Genomic DNA, 19,529 nt, shown 5'->3' with positions numbered 1-19,529 from the left:
CTTAGGACACAAAATTTCTGAGAGAGGCATTGAAGTTGATAAGGCTAAGGTTGATGCAATTGAGAAACTGCCTTGCCCCACAGATATCAGAGGTATACGAAGTTTCTTAGGTCATGCTGGTTTCTATAGAAGGTTCATTAAGGACTTCTCTAAGATTTCTAGGCCTCTTACCAACCTCTTGCAGAAGGAAGTTCCTTTTGTTTTTGATGAGGACTGTGAGGAAGCTTTCGAAATACTTAAGAATGCTTTGATAACCGCACCTATTGTTCAACCACCTGACTGGAACTTGCCCTTTGAAATCATGTGTGACGCTAGTGATTATGCTGTTGGTGCTGTTCTAGGACAAAGAATTGACAAGAAGTTGAATGTCATTCACTACGCTAGTAAAACTCTAGACAGTGCCCAAAGAAACTATGCCACTACGGAGAAGGAATTTTTAGCAGTTGTGTTTGCATGTGAAAAGTTCAGATCTTATATAGTTGACTCCAAAGTCACTATTCACTCTGATCATGCTGCTATTAAGTACCTTATGGAGAAGAAGGACGCTAAGCCTAGGCTGATCAGATGGGTTCTCCTGCTACAGAAATTTGATTTGCACGTCGTCGACCGAAAGGGTGCTGATAACCCTGTAGCAGATAACTTGTCTAGGCTAGAGAATGTCCTTGATGACCCACTACCTATTGATGATAGCTTTCCTGATGAGCAATTAAATGTCATCCGTACTTCACTTAGTGCATCGTGGTATGCCGATTATGCAAACTATATCGTAGCCAAATACTTACCACCCAGTTTCACCTATCAACAAAAGAAGAAATTCTTCTTTGATTTGAGACACTACTTTTGGGATGATCGTCACCTTTATAAGGAAGGAGTAGATGGTGTTATTAGACGTTGTGTGCGTGAACATGAACAGGGACAGATCCTGCAGAAGTGTCATTCCGAAGCCTACGGAGGACACCATGCTGGAGATAGCACTGCCCATAAGGTATTGCAATCAGGTTTCTATTGGCCCACTCTCTTCAAGGATGCCTGTAAGTTTGTCTTGTCTTGTGACGAATGCCAAAGGATAGGGAACATCAGTAAGCGTCAAGAAATGCATACGAACTATTCACTTGTCATTGAACCATTTGATGTCTGGGGCTTTGATTATATGGGACCCTTCCCGAGTTCCAATGGGTACACTCACATCTTAGTTGCTGTGGATTACGTTACTAAGTGGGTAGAGGCTATCCCCACTAAAAATGCTGATCACCACACCTCTATTAAGATGCTTAAAGAAGTCATATTCCCAAGATTTGGAGTCCCTAGATACTTGATGACTGATGGCGGTTCACACTTCATTCATGGTGTTTTCCGCAAGATGCTAGCTAAGTATGATGTCAACCATAGAGTTGCATCTCCTTATCATCCTCAGTCTAGTGGTCAAGTAGAGTTGAGTAATAGGGAGATCAAGTTGATCTTACAAAATACTGCCAATAGATCTCGAAAGAACTGGTCTAGCAAACTTGACGATGCACTATGGGCTTATAGGACTGCTTATAAGAATCCCATGGGCATGTCACCGTAAAAAATGGTTTACGATAAAGCCTGTCATTTACCTCTTGAGCTGGAACAAAAAGCTTATTGGGCAATCAAAGAGCTCAACTTCGATTTCAAACTTGCTGGTGAGAAGCGGTTGTTTGATATCAGCTCGTTAGATGAATGGAGAGCCCAGGCATACGAGAATGCCAGGTTGTTCAAGGAAAAGGTTAAGATATGGAACGACAAACGAATACAGAAACGAGAGTTCAATGTAGGTGATTATGTCTTGCTATACAATTCTCGTTTGAGATTCTTTGCAGGCAAGCTTCTCTCTAAATGGGAAGGTCCCTATGTTGTTGAGGAAGTATATCATTCCGGTGCCATCAAAATCAATAACACGGAAGGAAATTTTCCTAGAGTGGTAAATGGGCAAAGAATCAAGCATTACATCTCTGGTACTACCATAAATGTTGAGACCAATATCATCAATGTCGTAACTCCAGAGGAGTACATAAGGGATGTTTATCAGCCTGTTTCAGACCTTGAAAAGCGAAGATGTATCTATTTCGGTAAGAAATTGGACTCCGATACTTTTCCAATAGGAAATTTCTTCCGTTTTGGAATTTTTGGAAAATTATAAAAATAAAAAGCAGTCCGGAAAGCAAACGAGGCGGCCACAAGCCCTGCCACCGCCCCCTACCCCTTGGTGGCGGAGGGCAAGCTTGTGGGCACCTCGTGTGCCTCCCGGACTCCGTTTTCTTGCGGAGGACTCCTTCTGGCCCAGAAAAAAAAAATCAATATATAGTCGCCCGAAGGTTTTGATCTCCGTATCGCGCAGTTTTCCTCTGTTTTCGTTTCGAGCTTGTTGTCTGCCGCAGATTTAGAGCAAAGATGTATCAGGAATCTGTTGGGGAGAATGATCTTCACCAAGTTCATGAGGAAGTAGATGCTGATCTGAAAAGAGTAGAAGTCACGGAAGCCAGGGACCAAGCTAAGGAGAAAACCCAAGCAAGGGAGGAAGTTCAACCTATGTTCAAATTGAAGACGTTGAAGGAGTAGATTTTCTCCAACCCTTCCTCCACGTGCTGTCTCCATCCTTGATTAAACTCTTGAGGTTTTGCGAAACAACTCGTGCTCGCAATATTTCTCTTTCTCATGAAGTTGTGTTGCTGGAAAACCATGTCACAGATCTCAAAGGTATAAATCAAAGATTGACAGCTCTCTTGGAATCAAAGGCGACAACACCACCACCATCACCACCAAAGGAAGACAACTAAGCATTGGTATGGGCAATCCCCTTGGCTTCTGCCAAGCTTGGGGGGGGTTGCCCTGGTATCGTATCACCTTTATATCTTTTGCTTTTACCTTTGTTTTAGTTCTTTCCTTTTCAGTTTTTATTTCTTCTTTTAGAGGAATAAGTCTTTAGTTTTTAGTTTGAGTCTTTTGCTTTTGTCTCTCCCCTGATGTATTCGAGCTTACGAGCTATATAATGAAGAGTTTCTTAGTCAAGGGCTTTTCTTTGTGCCATGATCAAAAGTATGAAAAGAACGATAGCATGAAAGATCATGAGATGATCTTATGGAAAGTGGTAACTTCACTTATGACACGTATGATGATTAGAACTTGTTGAGAATAAATCAACATAGACCTCAGTCACTGTTGCAATTAATAAGAAGTAATAAGGAAAGAGAGGTTCACATATAAATATATCATCTTAGACACTTTTTACAATTGTGAGCACCCACCAAAGTATTACATGCCTAGGTGTAGATGTTGGACAAGGAAGACAACACAATGAATTGTGTTTGCTTGGTTCCAAACAATGTTATATGATTAGAGATCCCTTAGCATGTGATGATTGCTTCCACCTCATATTAGCCAAAACTCCCGCACTAAGTAGAGATACTACTTGTGCATCCATAAACCTCCAACCAGTTTTGCCATGAGAGTCCACCATACCTACCTATGGATTGAATAAGATCCTTCAAGTAAGTTGTCATCGGTGCAAGCAATAAAAATTGCTCTCTAATATGTATGATCTATTAGTGTGTGGAAAATAAGCTTTGTACGAACCTCTGATGAGGAAGACATAAAATCGACAGACTGCATAATAAAGTTCTTTATCACACGAGGCAATATAAAGTGACGTTCCTCCGCATTAAGAGGACACGCATTCAAACCTCAAAAGCGCATGACAACCTCTGCTTCCCTTTGCGAAGGGCATATCTTGTACCTTTACTTTTTACCCTTGTAAGAGTCATGGTGACCTTCACCAATTCCCTTTTTGCCTTTGTCTTGGCTACCGTCACATGTTTGGGAAAGATCTATATTCATATATCAATTTGGAGTTGAGTATTTATGCTTTATTGTTGTTGACTTTACCCTTGAGGTAAACCGTTGGGAGGCTAAACTATAAGCCCCTATCTTCCTCTGTGTCCAGCTGAAACTTTGACACCATGAGTACCACGTGAGTTGTAACAATTGTGGAAAACAAAAGAGATAATTGAGTATGTGGGTTTGCCTTACAAGCTCTTATTTGACTCTTTCTGATGTTGTGATAAATTGCAATTGCTTCAATGACTATGGACTATTGTTGGTTACTTCTCGGTAAGGTTTTTTGCTTCATGCTTTGCTTTGTGAAGGAATTGTTACTTTCCCATAAGAATCTTTATGATGTATTGTTGTTCTATGTGTGATCATGATGCCCTCATGTCCGTATTATGTTTTATCGACACCTTCGTCCCCAAACATGTGGACATGTTTATGGAACTTGGTTTTCGCTTGAGGACAAACGAGGTCTAAGCTTGGGGGAGTTGATACGTCCATTTTGCATCATGCTTTCATGTTGATATCTATTGCTTTTTGGGCTGTTATATTACTTGTGGTACCATATTTATGCCTTTTCTCTCTTATTTTGCAAGGTTTATTCGAAGAGGGAGAATTCAGGCAGCTGGAATTCTGGACAGGAAAAGGAGCAAATCCTAGTCCACTATTCTGCACATCTCCAAATGCCCTCAAAAGTTACGTGGATTTTTTCTGGATTATATAAAAAATACTGGGCGAAAGAGTACCTAAGGGGGGCTGCCAGGGCGCCACAAGCCCTGACACCGCCACCCCCTGGTAGCGGTGTGGGGGCTTGTGGGCTCCCTGACGGCCCACTAGCCCCCTCTTTTGCTATATGAAGCGTCCTGGTCCAGAAAAAATCAATTGAGAGCTTTTTTGTGCTTTCGCCGCCGCCACGAGGCGGAACTTGAGCATATCCAATCTAGAGCTCCGGCAGGACGATCCTGCCGGGGAAAGTTCCCTCCCGGAGGGGGAAATCGTCGCCATCGTCATCACCAACACTCCTCTTGTCGGAGGGGAGGCATCTTCATCAACATCTTCATCAGCACCATCTCCTCTCCAACCCCTAGTTCATCTCTTGTAACCAATCTTCGTCTCGCGACTCCGATTGGTACTTGTAAGGTTGCTAGTAGTGTTGATTACTCTTTGTAGTTGATGCTAGTTGGATTACTTGGTGGAAGAGTTTATGTTCAGATCCTTGATGCTATTCATTACACCTCTGATCATGATTATGATTATGTTTTGTGAGTATTTACTTTTGTTCCTGAGAACATGGGATAAGTCATGTTAATAATAGTCATGTGAATTTGATATTTGTTCGGTATTTTGATATGTTGTATGTTGTCTTTTCCTCTAGTGGTGTTATGTGAACGTCGACTACATAACACTTCACCATATTTGGGCCTAGAGGAAGGCATTGGGAAGTAGTAAGTTGATGATGGGTTGCTGGAGTGACAGAAGCTTAAACCCTAGTCTATGCGTTGCTTCCTGAGGGGTTGATTTGGATCCACTAGTTTGATGCTATGGTTAGACTTTGTCTTAATTCTTCTTTTGTAGTTGCGGATGCTTGCGAGAGAGGTTAATCATAAGTGGTAGGCTTGTCCAAGTAAGGGCAGTACCCAAGCGCCGGTCCACCCACATATCAAACTATCAAAGTAACGAACGCGATTCATATGAACATGATGAAACTAGCATGACAGAAATTCCCGTGTGTCCTCGGGAGCGTTTTTTCCTCCTATAAGACTTTGTTCAGGTTTGTCCCTTGCTACAAAAGGGATTGGGCCACTTGCTGCACAGTTGCTACTACTTGTTACTTGTTACTTTTTCTCGCTACGTTTCACCTCACTACACCATCACTTATTACCGCTACTTTCAGTGCTTGCAGTTATTACCTTGCTGAAATCCGTTTATGAGAGCCTTCTGCTCCTCGTTGGGTTGGACAGTATTACTTATCGAAATGACTACGATTGATCCCCTATACTTGTGGGTCATCAAAGATCAAGTCAAGAACTCGTCCAAGTAGTGTCGCAAACTCATCTCTTGCATTTACTTTGTTCGCGAGTTGCCTCTCGTTTTCCTCTCCCCCACTTCACCAATTTGCCTTTTTCGTTCGCCTTTTCGTTCGCTCTTTTTCTCGCCTGCTTTGTTTGCTTGTGTGCTTGCTTGCCTGTTAAAGCCCGAATGGCCCCACTAAGGGATTTTGATGCTCGCTTTGCGAAGTTAGAAGAAATTGAAACTAGTGTTAAAGGCTTCATGTCTACACAGTTTGAATAAAACAGTTACTTCCGTAGAAAGCTGAAGGAGCAAAATTCTTTTCTGGATTTGATGAGTAGAGAAGTTGATGATATGGCCAAAGAATTCCTTGCGCTGAATTCCCAGTTTGCTCGTCTTGAAAAGCTAGTGGGCCAGATTTCTGATAAGCAAGCTACTTTAGTCAATAAAATGGCTGCTGAACCCGAAACTCGTGATGAGAATCACGAAGATCTTAAAGTGCTTGGTGTTACTCCCATTGAATCTTTGTTTTCTTGTGTCAAACCTAATGATTATGGGGCTGGATATGAATCCACTTTGGTTGAAAAGTGCCCCAATGATTCGGAGTCCATCTATCTTGATGATGAAAGCATTAAAAGTGGAGTAGAAGACGTTAAAACTTTGAGTAGTAATGAAATTACTACCGTGAATTTCAAGGAATTCAATTATGATAGTTGCTCCTTGATTGAATGCATCTCCTTGATGCAATCCATGTTGAACTCTCCACAAGCTTATAGCCAAAACAAAGCCTTTACCGATCATATCATCGAAGCTATGATGAAAGCTCTTGAAGAGAAACTTGAATTGGAAGTCTCTATCCCTAGAAAGCTTCATGATGAGTGGGAACCCACCATCAAAATCAAAATCAAAAACTATGAGTGCAATGCTTTGTGTGATTGTGGTGCTAGTGTTTCTGCAATTCCAAAGTCTTTATGTGATGTTTTGGGTTTTAATGAGATTGAAGAGTGTTCTCTTAATTTGCATCTTGCTGATTCTAATTGCAATCCTACATGCCCTATTATTCTTGGTAGACCTTTCCTAAGGACTATTGGTGCCATCATCGATATGAAGGAAGGGAATATTAGATTTCAATTGCCTTTAAGGAAGGGTATGGAACACTTTCCTAGAAAGAAAATAATATTGCCTTATGAATCCATGATGAGGGCCACTTATGGTTTGAGCACCAAAGACGACGATACGTGATTCTATCGCTTCTATGCCTAGCTAAGGGCGTTAAACAATAGCGCTTGTTGGAAGGCAACCCAATGAATTTATCTTTTTATTTATGTTTTGTTGCGTCCACACTTTCATAATTCTGTTGTGATTGTGTTTTTTGTGTTTCTTTTGTGTTTGAGCCAAGCAAAACCTTTATGATCAGTCTTGGTAATGGTTGTTTGATCCTGCTGGAAAAAGACAGAAACTTTTTGCTCACGAGATGATTTTTCATGTTTATTCAGAAAGAGCTTTTGAGTTGATTCTTTTTGCTTCTGATTTATATGCTTTTTCCCCAGATCGTCGTAATTTTTAAGATTTTTGGTACCAGAAGTATACGAAGTATACAGATTGCTACACACTGGTCTGTTTTTGACAGATTCTGTTTTTCTTGAGTTGGTTGCTTGTTTTGATGAAACTATGGTTAGTATCGGGGGGCACTAGCCATGGAAAAGTGAGAATACAGTAGCTCATAATCAATATAGATGAAATTCAAGTTTGCTACAGTACCAAAAGAAGTGGTAGTTTGTTTTCTTGTACTAATGTTATCACAAGTTTCTGTTTATGTTTTGTGTTGTGAAGTTTTCAAGTTTTGGGTGATGTTCTCATGGACAAAGAGATAAGGAGTGTAAAGAGCTCAAGCTTGGGGATGCCCAAGGCACCCCAAGCCAAATTCAAGGACACCAAAAAGCCTAAGCTTGGCGATGCCCCGGGAAAGCATCCCCTCTTCGTCTTCAATCCATCGGTAATATTACTTGGAGCTATATTTTTATTCACCACATGATACGTGTTTTGCTTGGAGCGTCTTGTATCATAGGAGTCTTTTCTTTTTGTTGTGTCACAATCATCCTTGCTGCACACCTTTTTGAGAGAGAGAGACATGCACTCATCGTGATTTTGCTAGAATGCTCATTGTGCTTCACTTATATCTTTTGAGCTAGATACTTTTGCTCATGTGCTTCATTTATATCTTTTGAGCTAGATACTTTTATTCTAGTGCTTCACTTATATCTTTTGAGCTAGATACTTTTGCTCTTATGCTTCACTTATATCTTTAGAGCACGGCGATGTGTGATTTGGTAGTTGGCTTATGCTATGGAAGTAGTCCCATGTGCTAGGTACCCAAAGAGGATGGAAAAACCTCCATCTTCATGTGTATTGAGTAGAAAGAAAAGTTTCGATTCCTCTCAATTAGTTTTGAGACATGGATTCGGGGATATTAAAAGATATGTTAGTAGGGTGTTGTGAATCTAGAAATACTTGTGTTGAAGTTTGTGATTCCCGTAGCATGCACGTATGGTGAACCGCTATGTTAGGAAGTCAGAGCATAATTGATCTATTGATTGTCATCCTTTGTGTTGAGGTTGGGATCGCGCGATGGTTTACACCTACCAACCCTTCCCCTCGGAGTATGCGTTTAGCACTTTGTTTCGATTACTAATAAAAACTTTCTCAACAAGTATGTGAGTTCTTTACGACTAATGTTGAGTCCATGGTATATATGCACTTTCACCTTCCACCATTGCTAGCCTCTCTAGTGCCACGCAATTCTCGCCGGTGCACAAACCCACCAAATTCCTTCCTCAAAACAGCCACCATACCTACCTACTATGGCATTTTCATAGCCATTCCGAGATATATTGCCATACAACTACCACCGTCCCGTCTCATGACTTGTGTCGTCACTCTCATATTGCCATTGCATGATCATACTAGATCGTTGCACATCCCGGTACACTGCCGGAGGCATTTCCTATGGAGTCATCATCATTATGATCTTTGAGCTTTGAGTAACTAAAAGTGTGATGATCATCATTATTAGAGCATTGTCCCATGTGAGGAAATAAAAAAAGAGGCCAAAGAGCCCAAAAACAAAAAAAATAAAAAATAAAAAAAGAGGCCTAAGAGCCCCAAAAAAGAGAAATGAGAGAAAGAGAGAGAAGGGGCAATGCTACTATCTTTTTCCACACTTGTGCTTCATGTTAGCACCATGTCCTTCATGATTGAGAGCTTCTTGCTTTGTCACTACCATATGCTAGTGGGAATCTTTTATATAACTTGGCTTGTATATTCCAATGATGGGCTTCCCCAAAATTGCCCTAGGTCTTCGTGAGCAAGCAAGTTGGATGCACACCCACTAGTTTTCCTTTTGAGCTTTCACATACTTATAGCTCTAGTGCATCTCTTGTATGGAAATCCCTACTCATTCACATTGATATCTATTAATGGGCATCTCCATAGCCTATTGATACGCCGAGTCAATGTGACCATCTCCTCCTTTTTGGTTTCACAACCACCACCACACTCTATTCCACCTATAGTGCTATATCCATGGCTCACGCTCATGTATTGCGTGATAGTTATAAAAAGTTTGAGAAACTAAGAGTGTGAAAACAATTACTTGGCCAATTCCGGGGTTGTGCATGATTTACATTAGTTGTGTGAGGATGATGGAGCATAGCCAGACTATATGATTTTGTAGGGATAACTTTCTTTGGCCTTGTTATTTTGAAATTTCATGATTACTTTGCTAGTTTGCTTGAAGTATTACTGTTTTCATGTCAATAGCAAACTATTGTTTTGAATCGTACGGATCTGAACATTCATGCCAAAGAAGTTGCAAAGGACAACTATGCTAGGTGGCATTCCACATCAAAAATTCATTCTTTATCACTTCCCTACTCGAGGACGAGCAGGAGTTAAGCTTGGGGATGCTTGATATGTCTCCAACGTATCTATAATTTTTTATGGTTTCATGCTATTATCTTGTCAAACTTTGGATGTTTTGCATGCCTTTTATTTATTTTTTGGTACTAACTTATTAATCTAGTGCCAAGTGCCAGTTCCTGTTTTTTTTCCATGTTTTTGACCGCTTTTAGAGGAGATTTTGAAACAAAGTCCAAATGGAAGAAAATCCCCGAAAATATTTTTTCTAGAACAGAAGAAGATCGGAGAGCTTGGGGGCCAAGCCAAAAGAGCCCCAGGGCCCCCACAAGACCCGACCCCGCGGCTAGGAGGGCCACGCCATGCAGGCTTGTGGGCGCCCTGGAGGTCCCCTAACCTAGATCTTGCGCCTATAAATTCCCAAATATTCCCAAAAAAATCAAGGGAGCATCGTAATCACTTTTCCGCCGCCGCAAGCTTCTGTCTCCGCAAGATCCCATCCGGGGCACATTCTGGTGCCCTGCCGGAGGGGGGATTCGGACACGGAAGGCTTCTCCATCAACAACATGACCTCTTCGATGATGCGTGAGTAGTTCATCATAGAGCTACGAGTCCATAGCTAGTAACTAGATGGCTTCTTCTCTCTCTTGGATCTTCAATACAAAGTTCTCCATGATCTTCATGGAGATCTATCCGATGTAATCTTATTTTGCGGTGTGTTTGTCGAGATCCGATGAATTGTGGATTTATGATCAGATTATCTATGAATCTTATTTGAGTTTCTTCTGATCTCACTTATGCATGATTTCATATCCTTGTAATTCTCTTCGAGTTGTGGGTTTTGTCTGGCCAACTAGATCTATGATTCTTGCCGTGGGAGAAGTGCTTGGTTTTGGGTTCATACCGTGCGGTGACCTCGCCCAGTGACAGAAGGGGTAGCGAGGCACGTATCGTGTTGTTGCCATCAAGGGTAAAAAGATGGGGTTTTCATCATTGGTTTGAGATTATCCCTCTACATCATGTCATCTTGCTTAAAGCGTTACTCTGTTCGTCATGAACTCAATACACTAGATGCATGCTAGATAGCGGTCGATGTGTGGAGTAATAGTAGTAGATGTAGAAAGTATCGGTCTACTTGTCTCGCACGTGATGCCTATATGCTAGATCATTGCCTTAGATATCGTCATGACTTTGCGCGGCTCTATCAATTGCTCGACAGTAATTTGTTCACCCACCGTAATACTTGCTATTTTTAGAGAAGCCTCTAGTGAACACTATGGCCCCCAGGGTCTACTCCACACCATATTTTCAGCCTTACACTTTTTACTTCGTTGCACTTTCCGCCTTCAGATCTCACTTTGCAAGCAATCTTGAAGGGATTGACAACCCCTTTGAAGCGTTGGGTGCAAGCTTGTTTGTGTTTGCGCAGGTACTCTGGACTTGACAAGACCCTCCTTCTGGATCGATGCCTTGGTTCTCAAACTGAGGGAAATACTTACTGCTCCTCTGCTGCATCACCCTTTGCTCTTCAAGGGAAAAACTAACGCAACCCCAATCTCCGACAACGTGTCAATTTCTGGCGCTGTTGTTTGAGAAGTAGCAGAAGGATTTCTGGCGCCTTTCCCGGGGAGGAAGATCAAGTCAAGAACTCATCCAAGTAGGTGTCGCAAACTCATCTCTTGCATTTACTTTGTTCGCCAGTTGCCTCTCGTTTTCCTCTCCCCCACTTCACCAATTTGCCTTTTTCGTTCGCCCTTTTTCTGGCCTTCTTTGTTTGCTTGTGTGCTTGCTTGCCTGTTAAAGCCCGAATGGCCCCACTAAGGGATTTTGATGCTCGCTTTGCGAAGTTAGAAGAGATTGAAACTAGTGTTAAAGGCTTCATGTCTACACAGTTTGAATATAACAGTTACTTCCGTAGAGAGCTGAAGGAGCAAAATTCTTTTCTGGCTTTTATGAGTAGAGAAGTTGATGATATGGCCGAAGAATTCCTTGCACTGAATTCCCAGTTTGCTCGTCTTGAAAAGCTAGTGGGCCAGATTTCTGATAAGCAAGCCACTTTAGTCAATAAAATGGCTGCTAAACCCGAAACTCGTGATGAGAATCACGAAGATCTTAAAGTGCTTGGTGTGACTCCCATTGAATCTTTGTTTTCTTGTGTCAAACCTAGTGATTATGGGGTTGGATATGAATCCACTTTGGTTGAAAAGTGCCCCAATGATTCGGAGTCCATCTATCTTGATGATAAAAGCATTAAAAGTGGAGTAGAAGACGTTAAATCTTTGAGTAGTAATGAAATTACTACCGTGGATTTCAAGGAATTCAATTATGATAGTTGCTCCTTGATTTAATGCATTTCTTTGATGCAATCCATGTTGAACTCTCCACACGCTTATAGCCAAAACAAAGCCTTTACCGATCATATCGTCGAAGCTATGATGAAAGCTCTTGAAGAGAAACTTGAATTGGAAGTCTCTATCCCTAGAAAGCTTCATGATGAGTGGGAACCTACCATCAAAATCAAAATCAAAAACTATGAGTGCAATGCTTTGTGTGATTTGGGTGCTAGTGTTTCTGCAATTCCAAAGTCTTTATGTGATGTTTTGGGTTTTAATGAGATTGAAGAGTGTTCTCTTAATTTGCATCTTGCTGATTCTAATTGCAATCCTACATGCCCTATTATTCTTGGTAGGCCTTTCCTAAGGACTATTGGTGCCATCATCGATATGAAGGAAGGGAATATTAGATTTCAATTTCCTTTAAGGAAGGGTATGGAACACTTTCCTAGAAAGAAAATAAGATTGCCTTATGAATCCATGATGAGGGCCACTTATGGTTTGTGCACCAAAGACGACGATACATGATTCTATCGCTTCTATGCCTAGCTAAGGGCGTTAAACAATAGCGCTTGTCCCAAATTCATGTTAACACTGCCGATCAAGAGAAGACCACTTTTACTTGCCCTTTTGGTACTTATGCTTATAGACGTATGCATTTTGGTTTATGCAATGCTCCTGCTACTTTTCAAAGGTGTATGTCTGCTATCTTTCATGGTTTTTGTGAGGCAATTATGGAGGTCTTCATGGACGATTTCTTCGTCTATGGAACCTCTTTTGACCATTGTGTCCACAACCTTAATAAAGTTTTGCAGAGATGTGAGGAGATGAACTTGGTACTTAACTGGGAGAAGTGCCACTTCATGGTCAATGAGGGGATTGTTATTGGCCACATGATTTGTAAAAAGGGAATCGAGGTGGACAGGACAAAAGTCGAAGCAATCGAGAGGATGCCTTATCCAAAGGACATCACAGGTATTCGTAGTTTCTTGGTCATGCTGATTTCTATAGAAGATTTATTAAAGACTTCTCTAAGACTTCGAAACCCCTCATTAATCTTATCTAGAAGGATACTCCTTTTGTGTTTGATGAAGATTGTAAGGAAGCCTTCGAAGTTCTTAAGAAAGCCTTGATAACTGCCCCTATAGTTCAACCACCTGATTGGAATTTGCCTTTTGAAATCATGTGTGATGCTAGTGATTTTGCTATTGGAGATGTGCTAGGACAAAGGGTTGATAAGAAATTGAATGTTATACATTATGCTAGTAAACCCTTGATAGTGCTCAAAAGAATTACGCCACTACTCAGAAAGAATTTTTAGTGGTAGTGTTTGCATGTGATAAGTTTAGGCCTTACATTGTTGAGCCAAAAGTCATCATTCATACTGATCATGCTGCTATTAAGTATATTATGGAAAAGAAGGATGCCAAACCAAGGCTGATCAGATGGGTCCTTCGTCTTCAAGAATTTGATTTGCAGATTGTTGATAGAAAGGGAGCAGACAACCCTATAGCACACAACCTATCCAGGATGGAGGACATACCACATGACCATATTCCGGTCAACGATAGTTTTCCTGATGAACAGTTGGCTGTTTTGCAGGTGCAATCTAATTCCGGTCCATGGTATGCAGATTATGCTAACTTTATTTTTCCAAAGTTTTTGCCTCCAGGTTTAACATTCCAGCAGAGGAAGAAGTTCTTCCATGACTTGAGGTATTACTTTTGGGATGACCCACATCTTTTTGGAGAAGGTGCGGATGGAATCTTGAGGAGATGCATACCGCAGGATGAGCAGAAGGATATCTTGAGACAATGTCATAGCAATCCTTATGGAGGACATCATGCCGGTGAGAGGACCGCACACAAGGTTCTCCAATCAGGTTTTTATTGGCCTACTCTCTTTAAAGCTGCTAGAAATTATGTTTTATCTTGTGATAAGTGCCACAGAGTTGGTAATATTAGTAGGAGAAATGAGATGCCTATGAATTATTCTCTAGTCATTGAGCCTTTTGATTGCTGGGGTTTTGATTTTATGGGTCCTTTCCCTCCTTCACACAAGTACACTCACATCTTAGTAGCTGTTGATTATAGAACCAAGTGGGTTGAAGCAATCCCCACTGAAAGTGCTGATCACAAGACATCTTTGAAAATGCTCAAGATGTAATCTTCCCTAGGTTTGGTGTACCTAGGTACCTCATGACCGATGGAGGATCACATTTTACACACGGTGCTTTTAGAAAAGCTTTAGCCAATTAATCATAGAATTGCTTCACCTTACCACCCTCAAACAAGTGGGCAAGTTGAGATCACAAATAGAGAGATCAAGTTGATCTTGCAAAAGACAGTGAACAGTTCTAGAAAGGACTGGTCCAATAAGCTAGGAGATGCCATGTGGGCATACCTAACTTCTTACAAAAATCTCATGAGGATGTCTCCGTACAAGATGGTCTATGACAAGGCATGCCATCTACCCTTAGAGTTAGAGCACAAAGCTTTCTGGGCTGTTAGAGAGCTTAATGCTAACCCAAAGCTTGCTGGTGAAAAGTGTCTCATGAACTTGACTTCTCTAGATGAGTGGAGATGTGAAGCTTACGAGAGCGCAAAAATGTTCAAAGAAAAGTTAAATAAGTGGCATGACAAGAGAATTTTGAAATGTGAATTTAATGTTGGTGACAAAGTTTTGTTGTATATATCTCGTTTCAGGTTTTCTCCAGGTAAATTACTCCAAGTGGGAAGGACCGTACCATATCGAAGAAGTCTATTGATTGCAATCTATGGTGATGGCTAGACGAATGTTGATGACAACAAACCTTCCCTTGCAACGGCACCCGAAGAATGCTGCTAGCACTCCCCGGCAACGGAACTAGAAGAATGTTGTTCATGGCCCACCAGCGCGTGGGTTCGCAGCAGTTTTCGAGGGTAGAGTATTCAACCCAAATTTGTTGGTTAGCCAGGCAGGAGGTGAGAGAATACTCTCGAGTATTAGCAGCTAAATTTGTCAGATTCAACCGCACCTGAAAGCTTAGTATCTGCAAGCAAAGTAGTAACAACAAAGTAGTATGATAACAATGGTGTCAGAAACGATCTGTTGACGGCAGACTATTCCTAACGATTGTATCGATGGCGCCAAGTTGCCCATTGACGGAAGTTGTCAGTTCCCGTCAACGTCCAGCGAACCAAAAGTGTAGCAGGTAGCAGCAGTGTAGCGAGTAACAACAGTGGCAAGGAACAACAGTAGTGACAGCAGTAGCAAGTAGCAACAGTAGCAAGCGACAATAGTAGCAACAGTAGCAACAGAGCAAGACAAGTAACAGCAGCAGCAAAAGTAGTAACATCAGCAGCAACAGTAGTAACAGCAGCAGAGCAAGAGAAGTAACAGCAGAGTAGGACAAACTCGTAGGCAATGGGTCGGTGATTTGTTTGGATGATATTCATCATGCAACAGCTATAACATGGAGAGATATGTGGCTAGCTCCCGTTCGTCAATGTGATGTAGGCATGCATTCCGTGTGTCCTCATACGTGCTTAGGGAAAAGAACTTGCATGGCATCTATTGTTCATCCCTCCCGTGGCAGCGGGGTCCAAAAGGAAACTACGGGATATTAAGGTTCTCCTTTTAATAAAGAACCGGACCAACGCATTAGCACTTGGTGAACACATGAACTCCTCAAACTATGGTCATCACCGGGAGTGGTTCCGGTTATTGTCACTCCGGGGTTGCCGGATCATAACACATAGTAGGTAACTACAACTTGCAAGATCGGATCTAAAACACACATATATTGCTGACAACATAATAATTTCAGATCTGAAATCATGGCACTCGGGCCCTAGTGACAAGCATTAAGCATGGCAAAGTAGTAGCAACATCAATCTCAGAACATAGTGGATGCTAGGGATCAATCCCCATCAAAAGTAACTCGATTACATGATAGATCTCATCCTACTCATCACCGCCCAGCGAGCCTACGAATAGATTACTCACGAACGACGAAGAGCTTCATGAAATTGGAGAGGGAAGAAGGTTGATGATGACGATAGCGACGACTTCCCCTCTTCGGAGCCCAAGACGGACTCTAGATCTGCCCTCCACATGAAGAACAGGTGGTGGCGGCGCCTCCGTATCGAAAACGCGACAAAAACTTCTCTTTTTTATTTTTTTCTGGACGAAAGGGATCTTATAGAGCTGGAATTGGGGGCGGCAGAGCCGTGTGGGCCCCACAAGCCTGCCCACCGCCACTAGGGGGGTGGTGGTGGAGCCAGGGCTTGTGGCCCACTGGCCCACCCCCTGAGGTGAAACTTGGCGCGTATATTTTTCTTATTTTCCAAAACTGCTCCCCGTAAATTTTCACGACGTTTGGAGAACTTTGATTTCTGCACAAAAATAACACCAAGGCAATTCTGCTAAAAACAACGTCAGTCCACGTTAGTTCCATTCAAATCATGCAAATTGGAGTCCAAAACAAGGGCAAAAGAGTTTGGAAAAGTAGATACGATGGAGACGTATCATCTATCACTCCGGTGCAATCAAGATTAATAATTTTGAAGGCATAAAACCATATGTTGTGAATGGGCAAAGACTCAAGCATTACATGGCTAGAGACCCCATCAATGTAGAGGTGCATGTGATACAGGTAGCCACTCATGAAGAACATATTGCAACACTGTATCAGACACCAGCAAAAGTAGAATAAGAATAGGTATGAGATACGGTAAGGAAACTTCGCGAGCATCAATAAAATTTAAGAATTATGTGTTTTTGCAAAATTAGGAAAAAATCCCAGCCGAAGCAGAGCCGTAGAGAAGCCCCAGGTGCTCCAGGCGACCTGTGGGCATGGGCTACCTCCTGGCCGCGCCAGGAGGCCACCTGGACCACCCGGAGTCCGTCTCTGACTCTACTTTGGCTCGTTACCTTCCTTTTGGTGCAAAAATGTTTGCTATATATTTTCCCGGATCTTCCCGATTTTGTATCTTGCGATTTCGTGCGTTTTCTCTTTCAATCTTTTTCTGCCAGGCTAAGAAGCTATTGTTCGAGATGTCTTCTTGCAACTCAAGTGGGGAAGACTACATGGGTCGTCGTCTCCGCAGTGTCCAGCAAGATATCAACCAAGGGAAGGTCACCGGATGTGCTACTAATGAAGAGATAGTCGCAAGACAAGCGGAGATGGAGCGCTTCGTGAGAGAGGAAGTCAAGATGGTCACCACCCAGCAAGAAGGAGATCCTTCATCACGAGGATCCAGCTCCAACAACCCCATTCTCGTGGGGTTTATTAACCCTCAGCATGATCTTTCTCTGAACCTTTCAGAAATTGTCCCTCCACCGGGCGCTCCACCTGTGTCATCTAATATATCCGAAGCTTACTAAATCACTAACCAATTCTGTGAAGACTTTTGTGTGCTTAAAGTACAGGTGGCCATATTGGAAGCTAAAAACAAAACCCTTCGGTGCATAATAGCGGACTTGAAGAACAACAAGAATAAGGATGAAGAGTGAAATCTTCATGGGTAATGGCATTCCCTTAGCTTGTTCCAAGCTTGGGGGAGTGCCCGGTATCTTTATTTTAATCCTTTACCTTTTATGGTCAAGTTTAGTGTCGTATCATGTCTAGGGAAGTTATCTTATGAAATAGGTGTTTGCATTGAGGTCTATCACTCCTTTGTGGAGAGTCTTGTATCCGTGAGCGTGCAGTGTCTATGATGGAATATTAATGAGAAGTCTATTGGTTTCTTTGCTGCACTTGGTATTCTCTTCATGCAATCGATCTTATATGCTGATTCCTATGGGGGTATTGATCTTACATATCAGGTATGGCTTTGAAAACTTTATTTAATCTTGGAAAACATAGCATTGGTCAAAACAACAAGCATGAGTTTTTCTAGTAGCAACATAGCCAAAATCTTTATGTTCTTATGCCTGAAGTGTTATGCTGACAAGGAAGACAACTTGATGTTTTATGCCAATTCGATATGTTAAACTTTATATTGTTTTGCATCCAAGTCAACATCATTTGTTTGCTCTCAAAAGCATTTGCTAGCCAACCCTTGCACTAAGTGGGAATACTGCTTGTGCATCCATGCCCTGAAACCTCAACCTTCCCAAGAGTCCACCATACCTTCCCTATACGTGGTATTTCACCGCCACTCCTAAAGTATATTACTCATGTGCTATCTTTAAACCTTCAAATATTACTCCCTGTTTTGTGCCTCTGTTATAGCTCATGAGGAAGTAGTAGATAATTCATGATCTTCTCATATTGGACAAGTTTTATCCTGGGTTTGCATGTCTAATCTGCGAACCCCTCATACCAGAAGGGGCTGGCATGAGCGCGCCCAACTCGTAAAAGATAACAACAACAAACAAAACCTCTGTCACGCTTTGTTGATGAGAAATCAGAGAACTTTGGTAGTGGTAAACAAAGGAGACTAAGGGGATGTGATCATCCCCACTTTGGGAGCCGTTCCTCAAAACTTGTCCATCATGAGAAGTATTGGGCATTCTACTAGCATTCGTTGACAAATTATGCACCTCTCAAAAGCTTGTTTTACAATCTTGTTGATTTTTTTAAATCCCTAAAAGCTCTAGCACATGAGTTTTCCCTACTTCCCTCTGCGAAGAGCCAATCTTTTACTTTTATGTTGAGTCAGTAAAACCTACTTCTTTCTATCCTAAAAGGAGCAGACATCTTATGTTTACAAATATGCATGCATTTATATTGTTTCATTGAGAATTGCCATATCACACCTTTGTTGATATTGTCATTAAGATAAGTAAGTTGTTTGTTAAAGCCTAGCTAAAGCAAACATCTTCCTTTGTGTTAGCATTTTCACTTCTTGACTAATAACATGTTCTTTCAAAAAGCTTCAATTGATCTCATCAAAATATAAGAGAAAGAGCAAAAGTCAAAAGTTATTAGTTGTTCTTTGACCAAGGACATGTTTGCCATGGTTTGATGAGTTTTTCTAGCCCTACTTTTGATTGTGATTGATATCACTCTTTCATATCAGCCTTCTGAGTTGAGATTGCTGTTGAGGATGGTTGAGTTTAGTAGAGAAATTATGATGCTTCTTGTCAGTATTCTTATTTATCGACACTTCACTCTCTAAACTTGTGGACAGGTTTACCGAGCTCAGCATTCGCTTGGGGACAAGCGAGGTCTAAGCTTGGGGGAGTTCATACGTCCAACGTGCATCACTATTTTGTATCATAATTTATCTCTATTCATTGATATATTTCACATTATGATGATGTACTTATAGTGTTTTGGCTTATTTTACATAGTTTACAACTTTCCATTGCCGAAACAGCAGACGCAGGATTCAGCGGAGAAAATAGCACGAAGAGTTACCATATCAGAACATCTCCAACTGCGCTGAAATTTTGAGGGAAAAGTTTTCGAACAGATCACGAAGACTGGCCGAAGGG

The sequence above is a fragment of the Hordeum vulgare genome, chromosome 5H (genome assembly GCF_904849725.1).
Source record: "Hordeum vulgare subsp. vulgare chromosome 5H, MorexV3_pseudomolecules_assembly, whole genome shotgun sequence".
NCBI lineage: Eukaryota > Viridiplantae > Streptophyta > Magnoliopsida > Poales > Poaceae > Hordeum > Hordeum vulgare.
This window is presented reverse-complemented; position numbering follows the sequence as displayed.